This window comes from Colias philodice, chromosome 30 (assembly GCF_061535455.1).
Source record: "Colias philodice isolate Cphi_HAF_F1 chromosome 30, ilColPhil1 Martin Lab GWU primary, whole genome shotgun sequence".
Taxonomy (NCBI): domain Eukaryota; kingdom Metazoa; phylum Arthropoda; class Insecta; order Lepidoptera; family Pieridae; genus Colias; species Colias philodice.
The window spans coordinates 1,567,023-1,587,572 of record NC_143115.1 but is presented as its reverse complement, the minus strand read 5'-3'; the positions used below and the strand labels follow the sequence as shown (position 1 = coordinate 1,587,572).

The window sequence follows — 20,550 nt, the reverse complement described above, 5'->3', positions numbered from 1 at the left end:
GTCTAAATCCTTTTATCCCAAAATGCTATCCCATCATTTCATTCTATATTCTATAATTTTATCCTGTTATCCCATCCTCATATACCATCCTCATATGCTATCTTCATATCCCATCCCCATGTCCTCGTATATCATATTTGCTTTCAATAATCCCATAATCTCATCCCGTTATCCCATCCTCATATTATATCGTCCTTATATGCCATCCTCATATCCCATCCTTATCTAATACATATTATAAAGGCGAAAGTTTGTAAGGATGTATGGATGTATGGATGTGTGGATGTATGGATGTATGGATGTTTGTTACTCTTTCACGTAAAAACTACTGAACCGATTACAATGAAATTTAGCACACATATAGAGGGTAACTTGGATTAACACATAGGATAGTTTTTATCCCGGAAATCCCACGGGAACGGGAACTATTCGGGTTTTCCTTTGCAAACGCGGGCGAAGCCGCGGGCGGAAATCTAGTATTATATAATACCATTCAAATTATTACGAAAACTTAAAATGTACGTCTTAAAGCAACAAATATTAAGACAAACAAACACACGAACATGACAATATTTTATATAGATATAACGATACGATACTAATTAGACTTTAGAGAGTAGATTATTTTTTATTATCTGAGTAGTTTTAAGTTTTTTTAGTAATATCTTAATAGCGGCATTATTTGTACTTAAGGGCCAGTAAATTTTACATGTTTTTAGTATTAAGTTTTTAGGATTAGTTATTTTTAATAGTTAGTGTGATATTTTTTTTATCGTACATGGATTATACTATTTTTTTTTATCAACGTGTTTCTTTGGGGAAGTTTTTTTTTTCAATTTTTATCTATCATTAAAACAATAAACACCAAAATTGGTACAGCCATTCTCAAGCTCTCATTTTTAGTTTTAATATTGGATTCAATCTTTGATAAAATATATTTTTAAATTATATTTCTGCTTTAGATTCCAAAAAAAATGGAAGAATAAAGTTGTTAGTTAAATAAAAAAAAATTCGGATTTAAAGCGTGATTTATTTCCATGTAAAATTACTGGATTTGAAATGCTTTTTTGTTCATCTAAATTACTATTTCTTACAATAAATCCATGTACATAGATATTAGAAAATACATGAATGCTCAAAAAAAAGTTCCACAAATTAAATTTTACAGGGATTTTGTGGCAATATTAGTTACTATTAAGAAAAACTATTAATATAATATATTGTATATTTGAAATTATACGAAGTGTTATACTTTTTAAAGTTTATTTGTGTTTTTGATTAGAGTAGAGTGTTTAAGGTGCTAAAAATCGTGTTTTAAACCGTTAAATTTGATAAAAATTGTAGTTATGTTTATAAAGTTAAGTAAAAAAAGGCATTCTTAAACACCTATTTTGTAATAAGTAGAATAAGTTAGCCCCTTACTTGTTAACTTTGATTTTTAAGTGAAATAACTTGAAATTGAAATATACTTATTAAGTTAAAAAAAAATATGTAAGGGGCATATATTTTTTAGTATTAAATGGGTAAAGAAGGGGCCAGTATTTTTGAAGTTAGTTTTAAATTTAAATTTAAGAAATAAGTTGAATCTTTTGATCTCAATCGGTATTCCTTCTCTTTTCTTAGATCTCAAATTGAAAAATATTAGTATTATTAAATATATATTTGATTTGATCAGATTTTTTTACTTGTGGATGATGTATCGAAATTGCTTTGTAATAAATTTTGAAAAATGTTAATGTTACTGAAGAATATCAATATTTATAAGGGTTTTAAATAGATCTTCCATGCCTAAAAAAATCATAAAAATTTTCATCAATCATCATCATCATCATCACAGGTTAAGAAGTATATATTTTTTGTGATTTTTTGCATAAAATTTGGCATTAAGAATGTAAATGATAAATAAAGAACCATTTAAAAATAGTTGTAATGTTTATAATATCATTAATATTATTCAAAATATTATAAATCAAAAACAGTCCATCCATTTAGATAAACTTCAGTAACAAACATGGAAAAAATTCTCTAGTATACTTATATTATTATCCACAATTTTTTGCAATAGCCTAAACGAGCATTTTGCCGGCCAGTAAATATTTTCATTTATATTATTAAGTATTAATAAATAAGTTTATTTCAAGTGATATTTAGAAATCGCGGCTTTTAAAGTTACAGCTTATTAAGTAAAAGTTATATTTTCCTATTGCTAAATTAAAAAATGCTCAATTTTTGTACTAAGTGCGTATGGTGGTGCTAATGTGACGTGTTTAATATATAATTATATTATATTGTAAAAATAGTTGAATAATGCAATTCCTAAAACAAAATTCTACTAATCTATAATTAGTGCATTTTAGGACAGTGACAAAATTTCTTATTTAACTTTTTTAATATATCTAAATAAAAGAATCAATAAATATAATTGGCTTTTTTATTATTGTCCAATTGTTAAAGGAATTGCGTTATTACTAAATCTTAAATAACATATTAGAATTGTACTGTTTTATACGCATATGCCTATAAAAAGTATATTTATGTGTACATGCGTAACTGTTTATTAATTATTATTACATATTATTATTTTTTCATTTAAAGTTCTCTTTAATATGTATGTAGTTTGTAAAATACATAATTGGTAGTTTCAAAAAATCATACTTTATACATTTTTAATTTTTTATACGCATATGCATAGATAAACTTTCATATTATATACCAGATTCATGTATATTTTTATGTTATTTGTTATTTATATAACATTTTTCTTTTGTTATTTGATTTTTTTTCCGCATATGCGTAAAATTAAGTGTGCATAATTTTTATATTACATTTTCTAAGTATGTGAAGAACATACTTTATTATAATTTTTATTTATTTTCTCATGCGCATATGCATAGATATGTGTTAAATTCATGTTTTTTTTTATATGTTCCCTTTATTTTCATATTTTTTCCTACTTTGTTACTTCAACTTTTTAGTAGTTAGTATGCGAAGAAAATATAGTTTGTAAAATATATTTTTTAGTGTTAATATTACCTGGATGTATGCAATAAATGATGAAAAGTATTATGGTGTTTTTATTTTAATTGTCCTTAACTTTTCTTATTATCTTGTATGTGCGTGTACGATCAAGTCAAAATAGTTGAACTGATTTGGACAAATTTTAGAATCGAAAGATAGTTTTAATTATTGTTTCGTTGGAGAATGTGGACAAAGAAATTTATCATGATAGTTGCATATTTTATTACAATTACAATTACAATTACAATAATATATAAAGCTACACTACCACTCACTCACTCACTGACTGACTGACATCGCTTTTCTCGGAAACTACGCGAAAAGTGAGGGGGATAACGACGTGATCGTGTAGAGGTGCTCCCAGTGACCACCGGAAAAATGTAGCGAACTCGAGTACCTTCCAATACACAGTGGACCCCTGGTGGTGCGCAGAAACGGTGCCACTTGGAGGGGGGGTGTCGGAACAAAAAATGCTCAGAACTGGTGGCGATTACGAGGGGGGGTGGAAAAATGGCAATTTTCGCAAAAACAAGATAGCCGCCGTACTTTGCCAAAATCGCTGTTTATGAATCCTTACGTCTCAAATTTGGCACACGTGCTCTGTTTGAGCCAGCGAATCGATCGGTGCCCCGTGCGAGTGGCTCCGGGCCTCCGTTTCCAACTTCCATACAACGTAAAATCGAACGGCCCGCGGAAACGGTGCGAGTTGGGTTGGGGGTCCCGGAACTAAAAATGATCACCACCCTGGGACGCTCGCCCAGCTCCCAGGATATCCAGAAAAATACGAAATCTTAAACTTTCCCACATCTCGCGAAGACGGTCAACGGCCCGCGCAAACGGTAGCAGCTGCATCTGGGGTGCTCGAACTAAACTTGGAGTATTTCGAGCAATTACCACAGATAGTGAAAAAAATTCAAAAAAGCGGAAAAAATGGCCGCCGCCATATAAATGCTAAAATGGCCATCGCTGGTCCGATCGCGCTGAAACTTGGCACAGGGGCTTTAATCGAGTCGCACATTAAGATGGCATACTCATAATCGAGTTTCCACCGCTGGTTTCCGAGTTTCATACAACGCAAAATTCGACGGCTCCGAAACGGCACCAGATAGGTGGGGGGTGTAGCACTTAAAAAGTGATCAGGAAGATGGGGCGCTACCAGGGCAATGGAGAAATTTTAAATTGGACGCAATTTTCATCTTTTATTTTATTTTATCGACACGAACACGAACACGAACACGATCACAAACACAAACTCTCAAATTCAAATTCAAATTCAAATCCAAATCCAAATCCAAATTGAAATCACGGACACGAACACGAACACGAACACAATCACAAACACAAACTCTCAAATTCAAATTCAATTTCAAATTCAAATCCAAATCCAAATCCAAATCCAAATCCAAATTGAAATCACGAACACGAACACGAACACGAACACAATCACAAACACAAACTCTCAAATACAAATTCAATTTCGCTGTTCGCTGTTCGCTGTTCGCTGTTCGTGTTCGTGTTTGTGATTTCAATTTGAATTTGAATTTGTTCGTGTTCGTGTTCAAATTTGAATTTGAATTTGAATTTGTTCGTGTTCAAATTTGAATTTGAATTTGAATTTGAATTTGAATTTGAATTTGAATTTGAATTTGAATTTGAATTTGAATTTGAATTTGTTTGTGTTCGCTGTTCGCTGTTCGCTGTTCGCTGTTCGCTGTTCGCTGTTCGCTGTTCGCTTTTCGCTATTCGCTGTTCGCTTTTCGCTGTTCGCTGTTCGCTGTTCGCTGTTCGCTGTTCGCTGTTCGCTGTTCGCTGTTCGCTGTTCGCTGTTCGCTGTTCGCTGTTCGCTGTTCGCTGTTCGCTGTTCGCTGTTCGCTGTTCGCTGTTCGCTGTTCGCTGTTCGCTGTTCGCTGTTCGCTGTTCGCTGTTCGCTGTTCGCTGTTCGCTGTTCGCTGTTCGCTGTTCGCTGTTCGCTGTTCGCTGTTCGCTGTTCGCTGTTCGCTGTCCGCTGTTCGCTGTTCGCTGTTCGCTGTTCGTGTTCGTGTTTGTGATTTCAATTTGAATTTGAATTTGTTCGTGTTCGTGTTCAAATGTGAATTTGAATTTGAATTTGAATTTGAATTCAAATTCAAATTCAAATTCAAGTTCGCTGTTCGCTGTTCGCTGTTCGCTGTTCGCTGTTCGCTGTTCGTGTTCGTGTTTGTGATTTCAATTTGAATTTGAATTTGTTCGTGTTCGTGTTCAAATTTGAATTTGAATTTGAATTTGTTCGTGTTCGGTGTTCGCTGTTCGCTGTTCGCTGTTCGCTGTTCGCTGTTCGCTGTTCGCTGATCGCTGTTCGCTGTTCGCTGTTCACTGTACGCTGTTCGCTGTTCGCTGTTCGCTGTTCGCTGTTCGCTGTTCGCTGTTCGTGTTCGTGTTTGTGATTTCAATTTGAATTTGAATTTGTTCGTGTTCGTGTTCAAATTTGAATTTGTTCGTGTTCGCTGTTCGGTGTTCGCTGTTCGCTGTTCGCTGTTCGCTGTTCGCTGATCGCTGTTCGCTGTTCGCTGTTCGCTGTACGCTGTTCGCTGTTCGCTGTTCGCTGTTCGCTGTTCGCTGTTCGCTGTTCGCTGTTCGCTGTTCGCTGTTCGCTGTTCGCTGTTCGCTGTTCGCTGTTCGCTGTTCGCTGTTCGCTGTTCGCTGTTCGCTGTTCGCTGTTCGCTGTTCGCTGTTCGCTGTTCGCTGTTCGTGTTCGTGTTCGTGTTTGTGATTTCAATTTGAATTTGAATTTGTTCGTGTTCGTGTTCAAATTTGAATTTGAATTTGAATTTGAATTTGAATTTGAATTTGAATTTGAATTTGAATATGAATTTGAATTTGAATTTGAATTTGAATTTGAATTTGAATTTGAATTTGAATTTGAATTTGAGAGTTTGTGTTCGTGTTCGCTGTTCGCTGTTCGCTGTTCGCTGTTCGCTGTTCGCTGTTCGCTGTTCGCTGTTCGCTGTTCGCTGTTCGCTGTTCGCTGTTCGCTGTTCGCTGTTCGTGTTCGTGTTCGTGTTTGTGATTTCAATTTGAATTTGAATTTGTTCGTGTTCGTGTTCAAATTTGAATTTGAATTTGAATTTGAATTTGAATTTGAATTTGAATTTGAATTTGAATTTGAATTTGAATTTGAATTTGAATTTGAATTTGAATTTGAATTTGAATTTGAGAGTTTGTGTTCGTGTTTGCTGTTCGCTGTTCGCTGTTCGCTGTTCGCTGTTCGCTGTTCGCTGTTCGCTGTTCGCTGTTCGCTGTTCGCTGTTCGCTGTTCGCTGTTCGCTGTTCGCTGTTCGCTGTTCGCTGTTCGCTGTTCGCTGTTCGAGTTCGTGTTTGTGATTTCAATTTGAATTTGAATTTGTTCGTGTTCGTGTTCAAATTTGAATTTGAATTTGAATTTGAATTTGAATTTGAATTTGAATTTGAATTTGAGTTCAAATTCAAATTCAAATTCAAGTTCGCTGTTCGCTGTTCGCTGATCGCTGTTCGCTGTACGCTGTTCGCTGTTCGCTGTTCGCTGTTCGCTGTTCGCTGTTCGCTGTTCGCTGTTCGCTGTTCACTTTTCGCTGTTCGCTGTTCGCTGTTCGGTGTTCGCTGTTCGCTGTTCGCTGTTCGCTGTTCGCTGATCGCTGTTCGCTGTTCGCTGTTCGCTGTACGCTGTTCGCTGTTCGCTGTTCGCTGTTCGCTGTTCGCTGTTCGCTGTTCGCTGTTCGCTGTTCGCTGTTCGCTGTTCGCTGTTCGCTGTTCGCTGTTCGCTGTTCGCTGTTCGCTGTTCGCTGTTCGCTGTTCGCTGTTCGCTGTTCGCTGTTCGCTGTTCGCTGTTCGCTGTTCGCTGTTCGCTGTTCGCTGTTCGCTGTTCGCTGTTCGCTGTTCGCTGTTCGCTGTTCGCTGTTCGCTGTTCGCTGTTCGCTGTTCGCTGTTCGCTGTTCGTGTTCGTGTTCGTGTTTGTGATTTCAATTTGAATTTGAATTTGTTCGTGTTCGTGTTCAAATTTGAATTTGAATTTGAATTTGAATTTGAATTTGAATTTGAATATGAATTTGAATTTGAATTTGAATTTGAATTTGAATTTGAATTTGAATATGAATTTGAATTTGAATTTGAATTTGAATTTGAATTTCAATTTCAATTTGAATTTGAGAGTTTGTGTTCGTGTTCGCTGTTCGCTGTTCGCTGTTCGCTGTTCGCTGTTCGCTGTTCGCTGTTCGCTGTTCGCTGTTCGCTGTTCGTGTTCGTGTTTGTGATTTCAATTTGAATTTGAATTTGAGAGTTTGTGTTCGTGTTCGCTGTTCGCTGTTCGCTGTTCGCTGTTGCTGTTCGCTGTTCGCTGTTCGCTGTTCGCTGTTCGCTGTTCGCTGTTCGCTGTTCGAGTTCGTGTCTGTGATTTCAATTTGAATTTGAATTTGTTCGTGTTCGTGTTCAAATTTGAATTTGAATTTGAATTTGAAAACAATAGTTTTATTCAACGCTTCAAAAAAATACTTTATCGAGTTTAAACTAACGATGAACGTTAAGTTTTACATTTATTACATAGGTAATATTTTAATTTACAAGACAAATGTGAAAAGTAAATCGTAATAAACATTATTTCAAAATAAATAACATCGAACAATGCGTCGAACACATTCATTCAACTATGACATAATATGACGCAGGACGCTTGCAAGAGAGATAGATATATGTGTCAAAACAAAAACTTTTACTTTTATTTCTATTTATTCGGTATAATTACGACTTAATAGTGATAAATATGATCATTATACGAACACGAACAGCGAACAGCGAACAGCGAACAGCGAACAGCGAACAGCGAACAGCGAACAGCGAACAGCGAACAGCGAACAGCGAACAGAGAACAGCGAACAGCGAACAGCGAACAGCGAACAGCGAACAGCGAACAGCGAACAGCGAACAGCGAACAGCGAACAGCGAACAGCGAACAGCGAACAGCGAACAGCGAACAGCGAACAGCGAACAGCGAACAGCGAGAAGCGAACAGCGAACAGCGAACAGCGAACAGCGAACAGCGAACAGCGAACAGCGAACAGCGAACAGCGAACAGCGAACAGCGAACAGCGAACAGCGAACAGCGAACAGCGAAAAGCGAACAGCGAATAGCGAAAAGCGAACAGCGAACAGCGAACAGCGAACAGCGAACAGCGAACAGCGAACAGCGAACAGCGAACAGCGAACAGCGTACAGCGAACAGCGAACAGCGAACAGCAAACAGCGAACTTGAATTTGAATTTGAATTTGAATTCAAATTAAAATTCAAATTAAAATTCAAATTCAAATTCAAATTTGAACACGAACACGAACAAATTCAAATTCAAATTGAAATCACAAACACGAACACGAACAGCGAACAGCGAAAAGCGAACAGCGAACAGCGAACAGCGAACAGCGAACAGCGAACAGCGAACAGCGAACAGCGAACAGCGAACAGCGAACAGCGAACAGCGAACAGCGTACAGCGAACAGCGAACACAAACAAATTCAAATTCAAATTCAAATTCAAATTCAAATTTGAACACGAACAAATTCAAATTCAAATTCAAATTTGAACACGAACACGAACAAATTCAAATTCAAGTTCGCTGTTCACTGTACGCTGTTCGCTGTTCGCTGTTCGCTGTTCGCTGTTCGCTGTTCGCTGTTCGCTGTTCGCTGTTCGCTGTTCGCTGTTCGCTGTTCGCTGTTCGCTGTTCGCTGTTCGCTGTTCGCTGTTCACTGTTCGCTGTTCGCTGTTCGCTGTTCGCTGTTCGTGTTCGTGTTTGTGATTTCAATTTGAATTTGAATTTGTTCGTGTTCGTGTTCAAATTTGAATTTGAATTTGAATTTGAATTTGAATTTGAATTTGAATTTGAATTTTAATTTGAATTCAAATTCAAATTCAAATTCAAGTTCGCTGTTTGCTGTTCGCTGTTCGCTGTTCGCTGTTCGCTGTTCGCTGTTCGCTGTTCGCTGTTCGCTGTTCGTGTTCGTATAATGATCATATTTATCACTATTAAGTCGTAATTATACCGAATAAATAGAAATAAAAGTAAAAGTTTTTGTTTTGACACATATATCTATCTCTCTTGCAAGCGTCCTGCGTCATATTATGTCATAGTTGAATGAATGTGTTCGACGCATTGTTCGACGTTATTTATTTTGAAATAATGTTTATTACGATTTACTTTTCACATTTGTCTTGTAAATTAAAATATTACCTATGTAATAAATGTAAAACTTAACGTTCATCGTTAGTTTAAACTCGATAAAGTATTTTTTTGAAGCGTTGAATAAAACTATTGTTTTATTTTTATTGTCGTGAACTGCGGCTTATTTACATAAAAACTTTAATCGTTTCTAAAAGTACTAACATCAAGCTTTAAATTGAGCTATATTTCATCTTGACACAATAAGTTTGATTGCGATACCAAGTGCCATAGTCACTTGGGCAATCTCCTTTGAATTTGAATTTGAATTTGAATTTGAATTTGAATTTGAATTTGAATTTGAATTTGAATTTGAATTTGAATTTTAATTTTAATTTTAATTTGAGAGTTTGTGTTCGTGTTCGCTGTTCGCTGTTCGCTGTTCGCTGTTCGCTGTTCGCTGTTCGCTGTTCGCTGTTCGAGTTCGTGTTTGTGATTTCAATTTGAATTTGAATTTGTTCGTGTTCGTGTTCAAATTTGAATTTGAATTTGAATTTGAATTTGAATTTGAGTTCAAATTCAAATTCAAATTCAAGTTCGCTGTTCGCTGTTCGCTGTTCGCTGTTCGCTGTTCGTGTTCGTGTTTGTGATTTCAATTTGAATTTGAATTTGTTCGTGTTCGTGTTCAAATTTGAATTTGAATTTGAATTTGTTCGTGTTCAAATTTGAATTTGAATTTGAATTTGAATTTGTTCGTGTTCGCTGTTCGCTGTTCGCTGTTCGCTGTTCGCTGTTCGCTGTTCGCTGTTCGCTGTTCACTTTTCGCTGTTCGCTGTTCGCTGTTCGCTGTTCGCTGTTCGCTGTTCGCTGTTCGCTGTTCGCTGTTCGCTGTTCGCTGTTCGCTGTTCGTGTTCGTGTTTGTGATTTCAATTTGAATTTGAATTTGTTCGTGTTCGTGTTCAAATTTGAATTTGAATTTGAATTTGAATTTGAATTTTAATTTGAATTTTAATTTGAATTCAAATTCAAATTCAAGTTCAAGTTCGCTGTTTGCTGTTCGCTGTTCGCTGTTCGCTGTTCGCTGTTCGCTGTTCGCTGTTCGTGTTCGTGTTTGTGATTTCAATTTGAATTTGAATTTGTTCGTGTTCGTGTTCGTGTTCAAATTTGAATTTGAATTTGAATTTAAATTTGAATTTGAATTTGAATTTGGATTAGAATTCAAATTATAATTCAAATTCAAGTTCGCTGTTCGCTGTTCGCTGTTCGCTGTTCGCTGTTCGCTGTTCGTGTTCGTGTTTGTGATTTCAATTTGAATTTGAATTTGTTCGTGTTCGTGTTCAAATTTGAATTTGAATTTGAATTTGTTCGTGTTCAAATTTGAATTTGAATTTGAATTTGAATTTGAATTTGTTCGTGTTCGCTGTTCGGTGTTCGCTGTTCGCTGTTCGCTGTTCGCTGTTCGCTGTTCGCTGATCGCTGTTCGCTGTTCGCTGTTCACTGTACGCTGTTCGCTGTTCGCTGTTCGCTGTTCGCTGTTCGCTGTTCGCTGTTCGCTGTTCGCTGTTCGCTGTTCGCTGTTCGCTGTTCGCTGTTTGCTGTTCGCTGTTCGCTGTTCACTGTTCGCTGTTCGCTGTTCGCTGTTCGTGTTCGTGTTTGTGATTTCAATTTGAATTTGAATTTGTTCGTGTTCGTGTTCAAATTTGAATTTGAATTTGAATTTGAATTTGAATTTGTTCGTGTTCGCTGTTCGCTGTTCGCTGTTCGCTGTTCGCTGTTCGCTGTTCGCTGTTCGCTGTTCGCTGTTCACTTTTCGCTGTTCGCTGTTCGCTGTTCGCTGTTCGCTGTTCGCTGTTCGCTGTTCGCTGTTCGCTGTTCGCTGTTCGCTGTTCGCTGTTCGCTGTTCGCTGTTCGTGTTCGTGTTTGTGATTTCAATTTGAATTTGAATTTGTTCGTGTTCGTGTTCAAATTTGAATTTGAATTTGAATTTGAATTTGAATTTTAATTTGAATTCAAATTCAAATTCAAATTCAAGTTCGCTGTTTGCTGTTCGCTGTTCGCTGTTCGCTGTTCGCTGTTCGCTGTTCGCTGTTCGCTGTTCGTGTTCGTGTTTGTGATTTCAATTTGAATTTGAATTTGTTCGTGTTTGTGTTCAAATTTGAATTTGAATTTGAATTTGAATTTGAATTTGAATTTGAATTTGAATTTGAATTTGAGTTCAAATTCAAATTCAAATTCAAGTTCGCTGTTCGCTGTTCGCTGTTCGCTGTTCGCTGTTCGTGTTCGTGTTTGTGATTTCAATTTGAATTTGAATTTGTTCGTGTTCGTGTTCAAATTTGAATTTGAATTTGTTCGTGTTCAAATTTGAATTTGAATTTGAATTTGAATTTGAATTTGTTCGTGTTCGCTGTTCGCTGTTCGCTGTTCGCTGTTCGCTGTTCGCTGTTCGCTGTTCACTTTTCGCTGTTCGCTGTTCGCTGTTCGCTGTTCGCTGTTCGCTGTTCGCTGTTCACTGTTCGCTGTTCGCTGTTCGCTGTTCGCTGTTCGCTGTTCGTGTTCGTGTTTGTGATTTCAATTTGAATTTGAATTTGTTCGTGTTCGTGTTCAAATTTGAATTTGAATTTGAATTTGAATTTGAATTTTAATTTGAATTTTAATTTGAATTCAAATTCAAATTCAAGTTCAAGTTCGCTGTTTGCTGTTCGCTGTTCGCTGTTCGCTGTTCGCTGTTCGCTGTTCGCTGTTCGCTGTTCGCTGTTCGTGTTCGTATAATGATCATATTTATCACTATTAAGTCGTAATTATACCGAATAAATAGAAATAAAAGTAAAAGTTTTTGTTTTGACACATATATCTATCTCTCTTGCAAGCGTCCTGCGTCATATTATGTCATAGTTGAATGAATGTGTTCGACGCATTGTTCGACGTTATTTATTTTGAAATAATGTTTATTACGATTTACTTTTCACATTTGTCTTGTAAATTAAAATATTACCTATGTAATAAATGTAAAACTTAACGTTCATCGTTAGTTTAAACTCGATAAAGTATTTTTTTGAAGCGTTGAATAAAACTATTGTTTTATTTTTATTGTCGTGAACTGCGGCTTATTTACATAAAAACTTTAATCGTTTCTAAAAGTACTAACATCAGGCTTTAAATTGAGCTATATTTCATCTTGACACAATAAGTTTGATTGCGATACCAAGTGCCATAGTCACTTGGGCAATCTCCTTTGAATTTGAATTTGAATTTGAATTAGAATTTGAATTTGAATTTGAATTTTAATTTTAATTTGAGAGTTTGTGTTCGTGTTCGCTGTTCGCTGTTCGCTGTTCGCTGTTCGCTGTTCGCTGTTCGCTGTTCGCTGTTCGCTGTTCGAGTTCGTGTTTGTGATTTCAATTTGAATTTGAATTTGTTCGTGTTCGTGTTCAAATTTGAATTTGAATTTGAATTTGAATTTGAATTTGAGTTCAAATTCAAATTCAAATTCAAGTTCGCTGTTCGCTGTTCGCTGTTCGTGTTCGTGTTTGTGATTTCAATTTGAATTTGAATTTGTTCGTGTTCGTGTTCAAATTTGAATTTGAATTTGAATTTGTTCGTGTTCAAATTTGAATTTGAATTTGAATTTGAATTTGAATTTGAATTTGAATTTGAATTTGTTCGTGTTCGCTGTTCGCTGTTCGCTGTTCGCTGTTCGCTGTTCGCTGTTCGCTGTTCGCTGTTCACTTTTCGCTGTTCGCTGTTCGCTGTTCGCTGTTCGCTGTTCGCTGTTCGCTGTTCGCTGTTCGCTGTTCGCTGTTCGCTGTTCGCTGTTCGCTGTTCGCTGTTCGCTGTTCGCTGTTCGCTGTTCGCTGTTCGTGTTCGTGTTTGTGATTTCAATTTGAATTTGAATTTGTTCGTGTTCGTGTTCAAATTTGAATTTGAATTTGAATTTGAATTTTAATTTGAATTCAAATTCAAATTCAAATTCAAATTCAAGTTCGCTGTTTGCTGTTCGCTGTTCGCTGTTCGCTGTTCGCTGTTCGCTGTTCGCTGTTCGCTGTTCGCTGTTCGTGTTCGTGTTTGTGATTTCAATTTGAATTTGAATTTGTTCGTGTTCGTGTTCGTGTTCAAATTTGAATTTGAATTTGTATTTAAATTTGAATTTGAATTTGAATTTGGATTAGAATTCAAATTATAATTCAAATTCAAGTTCGCTGTTCGCTGTTCGCTGTTCGCTGTTCGCTGTTCGCTGTTCGTGTTCGTGTTTGTGATTTCAATTTGAATTTGAATTTGTTCGTGTTCGTGTTCAAATTTGAATTTGAATTTGAATTTGAATTTGAATTTTAATTTGAATTCAAATTCAAATTCAAATTCAAATTCAAGTTCGCTGTTTGCTGTTCGCTGTTCGCTGTTCGCTGTTCGCTGTTCGCTGTTCGTGTTCGTGTTTGTGATTTCAATTTGAATTTGAATTTGTTCGTGTTCGTGTTCGTGTTCAAATTTGAATTTGAATTTGAATTTAAATTTGAATTTGAATTTGAATTTGGATTAGAATTCAAATTATAATTCAAATTCAAGTTCGCTGTTCGCTGTTCGCTGTTCGCTGTTCGCTGTTCGCTGTTCGTGTTCGTGTTTGTGATTTCAATTTGAATTTGAATTTGTTCGTGTTCGTGTTCAAATTTGAATTTGAATTTGAATTTGTTCGTGTTCAAATTTGAATTTGAATTTGAATTTGAATTTGAATTTGTTCGTGTTCGCTGTTCGGTGTTCGCTGTTCGCTGTTCGCTGTTCGCTGTTCGCTGATCGCTGTTCGCTGTTCGCTGTTCACTGTACGCTGTTCGCTGTTCGCTGTTCGCTGTTCGCTGTTCGCTGTTCGCTGTTCGCTGTTCGCTGTTCGCTGTTCGCTGTTCGCTGTTCGCTGTTCGCTGTTCGCTGTTCGCTGTTCGTGTTCGTGTTTGTGATTTCAATTTGAATTTGAATTTGAATTTGAATTTGAATTTGAATTCAAATTCAAATTCAAATTCAAGTTCGCTGTTCGCTGTTCGTGTTCGTGTTTGTGATTTCAATTTGAATTTGAATTTGTTCGTGTTCGTGTTCAAATTTGAATTTGAATTTGAATTTGAATTTGAATTTGAATTTTAATTTGAATTCAAATTCAAATTCAAATTCAAATTCAAGTTCGCTGTTTGCTGTTCGCTGTTCGCTGTTCGCTGTTCGCTGTTCGCTGTTCGCTGTTCGCTGTTCGCTGTTCGTGTTCGTGTTTGTGATTTCAATTTGAATTTGAATTTGTTCGTGTTCGTGTTCGTGTTCAAATTTGAATTTGAATTTGTATTTAAATTTGAATTTGAATTTGAATTTGGATTAGAATTCAAATTATAATTCAAATTCAAGTTCGCTGTTCGCTGTTCGCTGTTCGCTGTTCGCTGTTCGCTGTTCGTGTTCGTGTTTGTGATTTCAATTTGAATTTGAATTTGTTCGTGTTCGTGTTCAAATTTGAATTTGAATTTGAATTTGTTCGTGTTCAAATTTGAATTTGAATTTGAATTTGAATTTGAATTTGAATTTGAATTTGAATTTGTTTGTGTTCGCTGTTCGCTGTACGCTGTTCGCTGTTCGCTGTTCGCTGTTCGCTGTTCGCTGTTCGCTGTTCGCTTTTCGCTATTCGCTGTTCGCTGTTCGCTGTTCGCTGTTCGCTGTTCGCTGTTCGCTGTTCGCTGTTCGCTGTTCGCTGTTCGCTGTTCGCTGTTCGCTGTTCGCTGTTAGCTGTTCGCTGTTCGCTGTTCGCTGTTCGCTGTTCGCTGTTCGCTGTTCGCTGTTCGCTGTTCGCTGTTCGCTGTTCGCTGTTCGCTGTTCGCTGTTCGCTGTTCGCTGTTCGCTGTTCGCTGTTCGCTGTTCGTGTTCGTGTTTGTGATTTCAATTTGAATTTGAATTTGTTCGTGTTCGTGTTCAAATTTGAATTTGAATTTGAATTTGAATTTGAATTTGAATTTGTTCGTGTTCGCTGTTCGCTGTTCGCTGTTCGCTGTTCGCTGTTCGCTGTTCGCTGTTCGCTGTTCGCTGTTCGCTGTTCGCTGTTCGCTGTTCGTGTTCGTGTTTGTGATTTCAATTTGAATTTGAATTTGTTCGTGTTCGTGTTCAAATTTGAATTTGAATTTGAATTTGAATTTGAATTTGAATTTGTTCGTGTTCGCTGTTCGCTGTTCGCTGTTCGCTGTTCGCTGTTCGCTGTTCGCTGTTCGCTGTTCGTGTTCGTGTTTGTGATTTCAATTTGAATTTGAATTTGTTCGTGTTCGTGTTCAAATTTGAATTTGAATTTGAATTTGTTCGTGTTCGCTGTTCGGTGTTCGCTGTTCGCTGTTCGCTGTTCGCTGTTCGCTGTTCGCTGATCGCTGTTCGCTGTTCGCTGTTCACTGTACGCTGTTCGCTGTTCGCTGTTCGCTGTTCGCTGTTCGCTGTTCGCTGTTCGTGTTCGTGTTTGTGATTTCAATTTGAATTTGAATTTGTTCGTGTTCGTGTTCAAATTTGAATTTGAATTTGAATTTGAATTTGAATTTTAATTTGAATTCAAATTCAAATTCAAATTCAAATTCAAGTTCGCTGTTTGCTGTTCGCTGTTCGCTGTTCGCTGTTCGCTGTTCGCTGTTCGCTGTTCGCTGTTCGCTGTTCGTGTTCGTGTTTGTGATTTCAATTTGAATTTGAATTTGTTCGTGTTCGTGTTCGTGTTCAAATTTGAATTTGAATTTGAATTTAAATTTGAATTTGAATTTGAATTTGGATTAGAATTCAAATTATAATTCAAATTCAAGTTCGCTGTTCGCTGTTCGCTGTTCGCTGTTCGCTGTTCGCTGTTCGCTGTTCGTGTTCGTGTTTGTGATTTCAATTTGAATTTGAATTTGTTCGTGTTCGTGTTCAAATTTGAATTTGAATTTGAATTTGTTCGTGTTCAAATTTGAATTTGAATTTGAATTTGAATTTGAATTTGAATTTGAATTTGAATTTGTTCGTGTTCGCTGTTCGGTGTTCGCTGTTCGCTGTTCGCTGTTCGCTGTTCGCTGATCGCTGTTCGCTGTTCGCTGTTCACTGTACGCTGTTCGCTGTTCGCTGTTCGCTGTTCGCTGTTCGCTGTTCGCTGTTCGCTGTTCGCTGTTCGCTGTTCGCTGTTCGCTGTTCGCTGTTCGCTGTTCGCTGTTCGCTGTTCGCTGTTCGCTGTTCGCTGTTCACTGTTCGCTGTTCGCTGTTCGCTGTTCGTGTTCGTGTTTGTGATTTCAATTTGAATTTGAATTTGTTCGTGTTCGTGTTCAAATTTGAATTTGAATTTGAATTTGAATTTGTTCGTGTTCGCTGTTCGCTGTTCGCTGTTCGCTGTTCGCTGTTCGCTGTTCGCTGTTCGCTGTTCGCTGTTCGCTGTTCGCTGTTCGTGTTCGTGTTTGTGATTTCAATTTGAATTTGAATTTGTTCGTGTTCGTGTTCAAATTTGAATTTGAATTTGAATTTGAATTTGAATTTGAATTTGTTCGTGTTCGCTGTTCGCTGTTCGCTGTTCGCTGTTCGCTGTTCGCTGTTCGCTGTTCGCTGTTCGCTGTTCGCTGTTAGCTGTTCGCTGTTCGCTGTTCGCTGTTCGCTGTTCGCTGTTCGCTGTTCGCTGTTCGCTGTTCGCTGTTCGCTGTTCGCTGTTCGTGTTCGTGTTTGTGATTTCAATTTGAATTTGAATTTGTTCGTGTTCGTGTTCAAATTTGAATTTGAATTTGAATTTGAATTTGAATTTGAATTTGTTCGTGTTCGCTGTTCGCTGTTCGCTGTTCGCTGTTCGCTGTTCGCTGTTCGCTGTTCGCTGTTCGCTGTTCGCTGTTCGTGTTCGTGTTTGTGATTTCAATTTGAATTTGAATTTGTTCGTGTTCGTGTTCAAATTTGAATTTGAATTTGAATTTGAATTTGAATTTGAATTTGTTCGTGTTCGCTGTTCGCTGTTCGCTGTTCGCTGTTCGCTGTTCGCTGTTCGCTGTTCGCTGTTCGCTGTTCGCTGTTAGCTGTTCGCTGTTCGCTGTTCGCTGTTCGCTGTTCGCTGTTCGCTGTTCGCTGTTCGCTGTTCGCTGTTCGCTGTTCGCTGTTCGCTGTTCGCTGTTCGCTGTTCGCTGTTCGTGTTCGTGTTTGTGATTTCAATTTGAATTTGAATTTGTTCGTGTTCGTGTTCAAATTTGAATTTGAATTTGAATTTGAATTTGAATTTGAATTTGTTCGTGTTCGCTGTTCGCTGTTCGCTGTTCGCTGTTCGCTGTTCGCTGTTCGCTGTTCGCTGTTCGCTGTTCGCTGTTCGTGTTCGTGTTTGTGATTTCAATTTGAATTTGAATTTGTTCGTGTTCGTGTTCAAATTTGAATTTGAATTTGAATTTGAATTTGAATTTGAATTTGTTCGTGTTCGCTGTTCGCTGTTCGCTGTTCGCTGTTCGCTGTTCGCTGTTCGCTGTTCGCTGTTCGCTGTTCGTGTTCGTGTTTGTGATTTCAATTTGAATTTGAATTTGTTCGTGTTCGTGTTCAAATTTGAATTTGAATTTGAATTTGTTCGTGTTCGCTGTTCGGTGTTCGCTGTTCGCTGTTCGCTGTTCGCTGTTCGCTGTTCGCTGATCGCTGTTCGCTGTTCGCTGTTCACTGTACGCTGTTCGCTGTTCGCTGTTCGCTGTTCGCTGTTCGCTGTTCGCTGTTCGTGTTCGTGTTTGTGATTTCAATTTGAATTTGAATTTGTTCGTGTTCGTGTTCAAATTTGAATTTGAATTTGAATTTGTTCGTGTTCAAATTTGAATTTGAATTTGAATTTGAATTTGAATTTGTTCGTGTTCGCTGTTCGCTGTTCGCTGTTCGCTGTTCGCTGTTCGCTGTTCGCTGTTCGCTGTTCGCTGTTCGCTGTTCGCTGTTCGCTGTTCGCTGTTCGCTGTTCGTGTTCGTGTTTGTGATTTCAATTTGAATTTGAATTTGAATTTGAATTTGAATTTGAATTCAAATTCAAATTCAAATTCAAGTTCGCTGTTCGCTGTTCGTGTTCGTGTTTGTGATTTCAATTTGAATTTGAATTTGTTCGTGTTCGTGTTCAAATTTGAATTTGAATTTGAATTTGTTCGTGTTCAAATTTGAATTTGAATTTGAATTTGAATTTGAATTTGAATTTGAATTTGTTTGTGTTCGCTGTTCGCTGTACGCTGTTCGCTGTTCGCTGTTCGCTGTTCGCTGTTCGCTGTTCGCTTTTCGCTATTCGCTGTTCGCTGTTCGCTGTTCGCTGTTCGCTGTTCGCTGTTCGCTGTTCGCTGTTCGCTGTTCGCTGTTCGCTGTTCGCTGTTCGCTGTTAGCTGTTCGCTGTTCGCTGTTCGCTGTTCGCTGTTCGCTGTTCGCTGTTCGCTGTTCGCTGTTCGCTGTTCGCTGTTCGCTGTTCGCTGTTCGCTGTTCGCTGTTCGCTGTTCGCTGTTCGCTGTTCGCTGTTCGCTGTTCGCTGTTCGTGTTCGTGTTTGTGATTTCAATTTGAATTTGAATTTGTTCGTGTTCGTGTTCAAATTTGAATTTGAATTTGAATTTGAATTTGAATTTGAATTTGTTCGTGTTCGCTGTTCGCTGTTCGCTGTTCGCTGTTCGCTGTTCGCTGTTCGCTGTTCGCTGTTCGCTGTTCGCTGTTCGTGTTCGTGTTTGTGATTTCAATTTGAATTTGAATTTGTTCGTGTTCGTGTTCAAATTTGAATTTGAATTTGAATTTGAATTTGAATTTGAATTTGTTCGTGTTCGCTGTTCGCTGTTCGCTGTTCGCTGTTCGCTGTTCGCTGTTCGCTGTTCGCTGTTCGTGTTCGTGTTTGTGATTTCAATTTGAATTTGAATTTGTTCGTGTTCGTGTTCAAATTTGAATTTGAATTTGAATTTGTTCGTGTTCGCTGTTCGGTGTTCGCTGTTCGCTGTTCGCTGTTCGCTGTTCGCTGTTCGCTGATCGCTGTTCGCTGTTCGCTGTTCACTGTACGCTGTTCGCTGTTCGCTGTTCGCTGTTCGCTGTTCGCTGTTCGCTGTTCGTGTTCGTGTTTGTGATTTCAATTTGAATTTGAATTTGTTCGTGTTCGTGTTCAAATTTGAATTTGAATTTGAATTTGAATTTGAATTTTAATTTGAATTCAAATTCAAATTCAAATTCAAATTCAAGTTCGCTGTTTGCTGTTCGCTGTTCGCTGTTCGCTGTTCGCTGTTCGCTGTTCGCTGTTCGCTGTTCGCTGTTCGTGTTCGTGTTTGTGATTTCAATTTGAATTTGAATTTGTTCGTGTTCGTGTTCGTGTTCAAATTTGAATTTGAATTTGAATTTAAATTTGAATTTGAATTTGAATTTGGATTAGAATTCAAATTATAATTCAAATTCAAGTTCGCTGTTCGCTGTTCGCTGTTCGCTGTTCGCTGTTCGCTGTTCGCTGTTCGTGTTCGTGTTTGTGATTTCAATTTGAATTTGAATTTGTTCGTGTTCGTGTTCAAATTTGAATTTGAATTTGAATTTGAATTTGAATTTTAATTTGAATTCAAATTCAAATTCAAATTCAAATTCAAGTTCGCTGTTTGCTGTTCGCTGTTCGCTGTTCGCTGTTCGCTGTTCGCTGTTCGCTGTTCGCTGTTCGCTGTTCGTGTTCGTGTTTGTGATTTCAATTTGAATTTGAATTTGTTCGTGTTCGTGTTCGTGTTCAAATTTGAATTTGAATTTGAATTTAAATTTGAATTTGAATTTGAATTTGGATTAGAATTCAAATTATAATTCAAATTCAAGTTCGCTGTTCGCTGTTCGCTGATCGCTGTTCGCTGTTCGCTGTTCACTGTACGCTGTTCGCTGTTCGCTGTTCGCTGTTCGCTGTTCGCTGTTCGCTGTTCGCTGTTCGCTGTTCGCTGTTCGCTGTTCGCTGTTCGCTGTTCGCTGTTCGCTGTTCGCTGTTCGCTGTTCGCTGTTCGCTGTTCACTGTTCGCTGTTCGCTGTTCGCTGTTCGTGTTCGTGTTTGTGATTTCAATTTGAATTTGAATTTGTTCGTGTTCGTGTTCAAATTTGAATTTGAATTTGAATTTGAATTTGAATTTGTTCGTGTTCGCTGTTCGCTGTTCGCTGTTCGCTGTTCGCTGTTCGCTGTTCGCTGTTCGCTGTTCGCTGTTCACTTTTCGCTGTTCGCTGTTCGCTGTTCGCTGTTCGCTGTTCGCTGTTCGCTGTTCGCTGTTCGCTGTTCGCTGTTCGCTGTTCGCTGTTCGCTGTTCGTGTTCGTGTTTGTGATTTCAATTTGAATTTGAATTTGTTCGTGTTCGTGTTCAAATTTGAATTTGAATTTGAATTTTAATTTGAATTTTAATTTGAATTCAAATTCAAATTCAAGTTCGCTGTTTGCTGTTCGCTGTTCGCTGT

General features: G+C 37.7%; 1 protein-coding gene and 1 long non-coding RNA gene across 2 annotated transcripts in view; one reads left to right on the top strand and one right to left on the bottom strand.

Moving 5' to 3' along the window:
* The window catches only part of LOC149475383 (uncharacterized), a 96,413-nt gene extending 93,350 nt beyond the window's left edge, over positions 1 to 3,063 (top strand). The window contains exon 2 of the long non-coding RNA XR_016318085.1: positions 1,497 to 3,063. This is a non-coding gene — a long non-coding RNA (uncharacterized LOC149475383). The remainder of the gene's footprint in view (positions 1 to 1,496) is intronic.
* LOC149475381 (extracellular matrix protein 2-like) overlaps positions 1 to 20,550 on the bottom strand; it is a 157,272-nt gene that overhangs the window by 107,054 nt on the left and 29,668 nt on the right. The window lies entirely within an intron of this gene.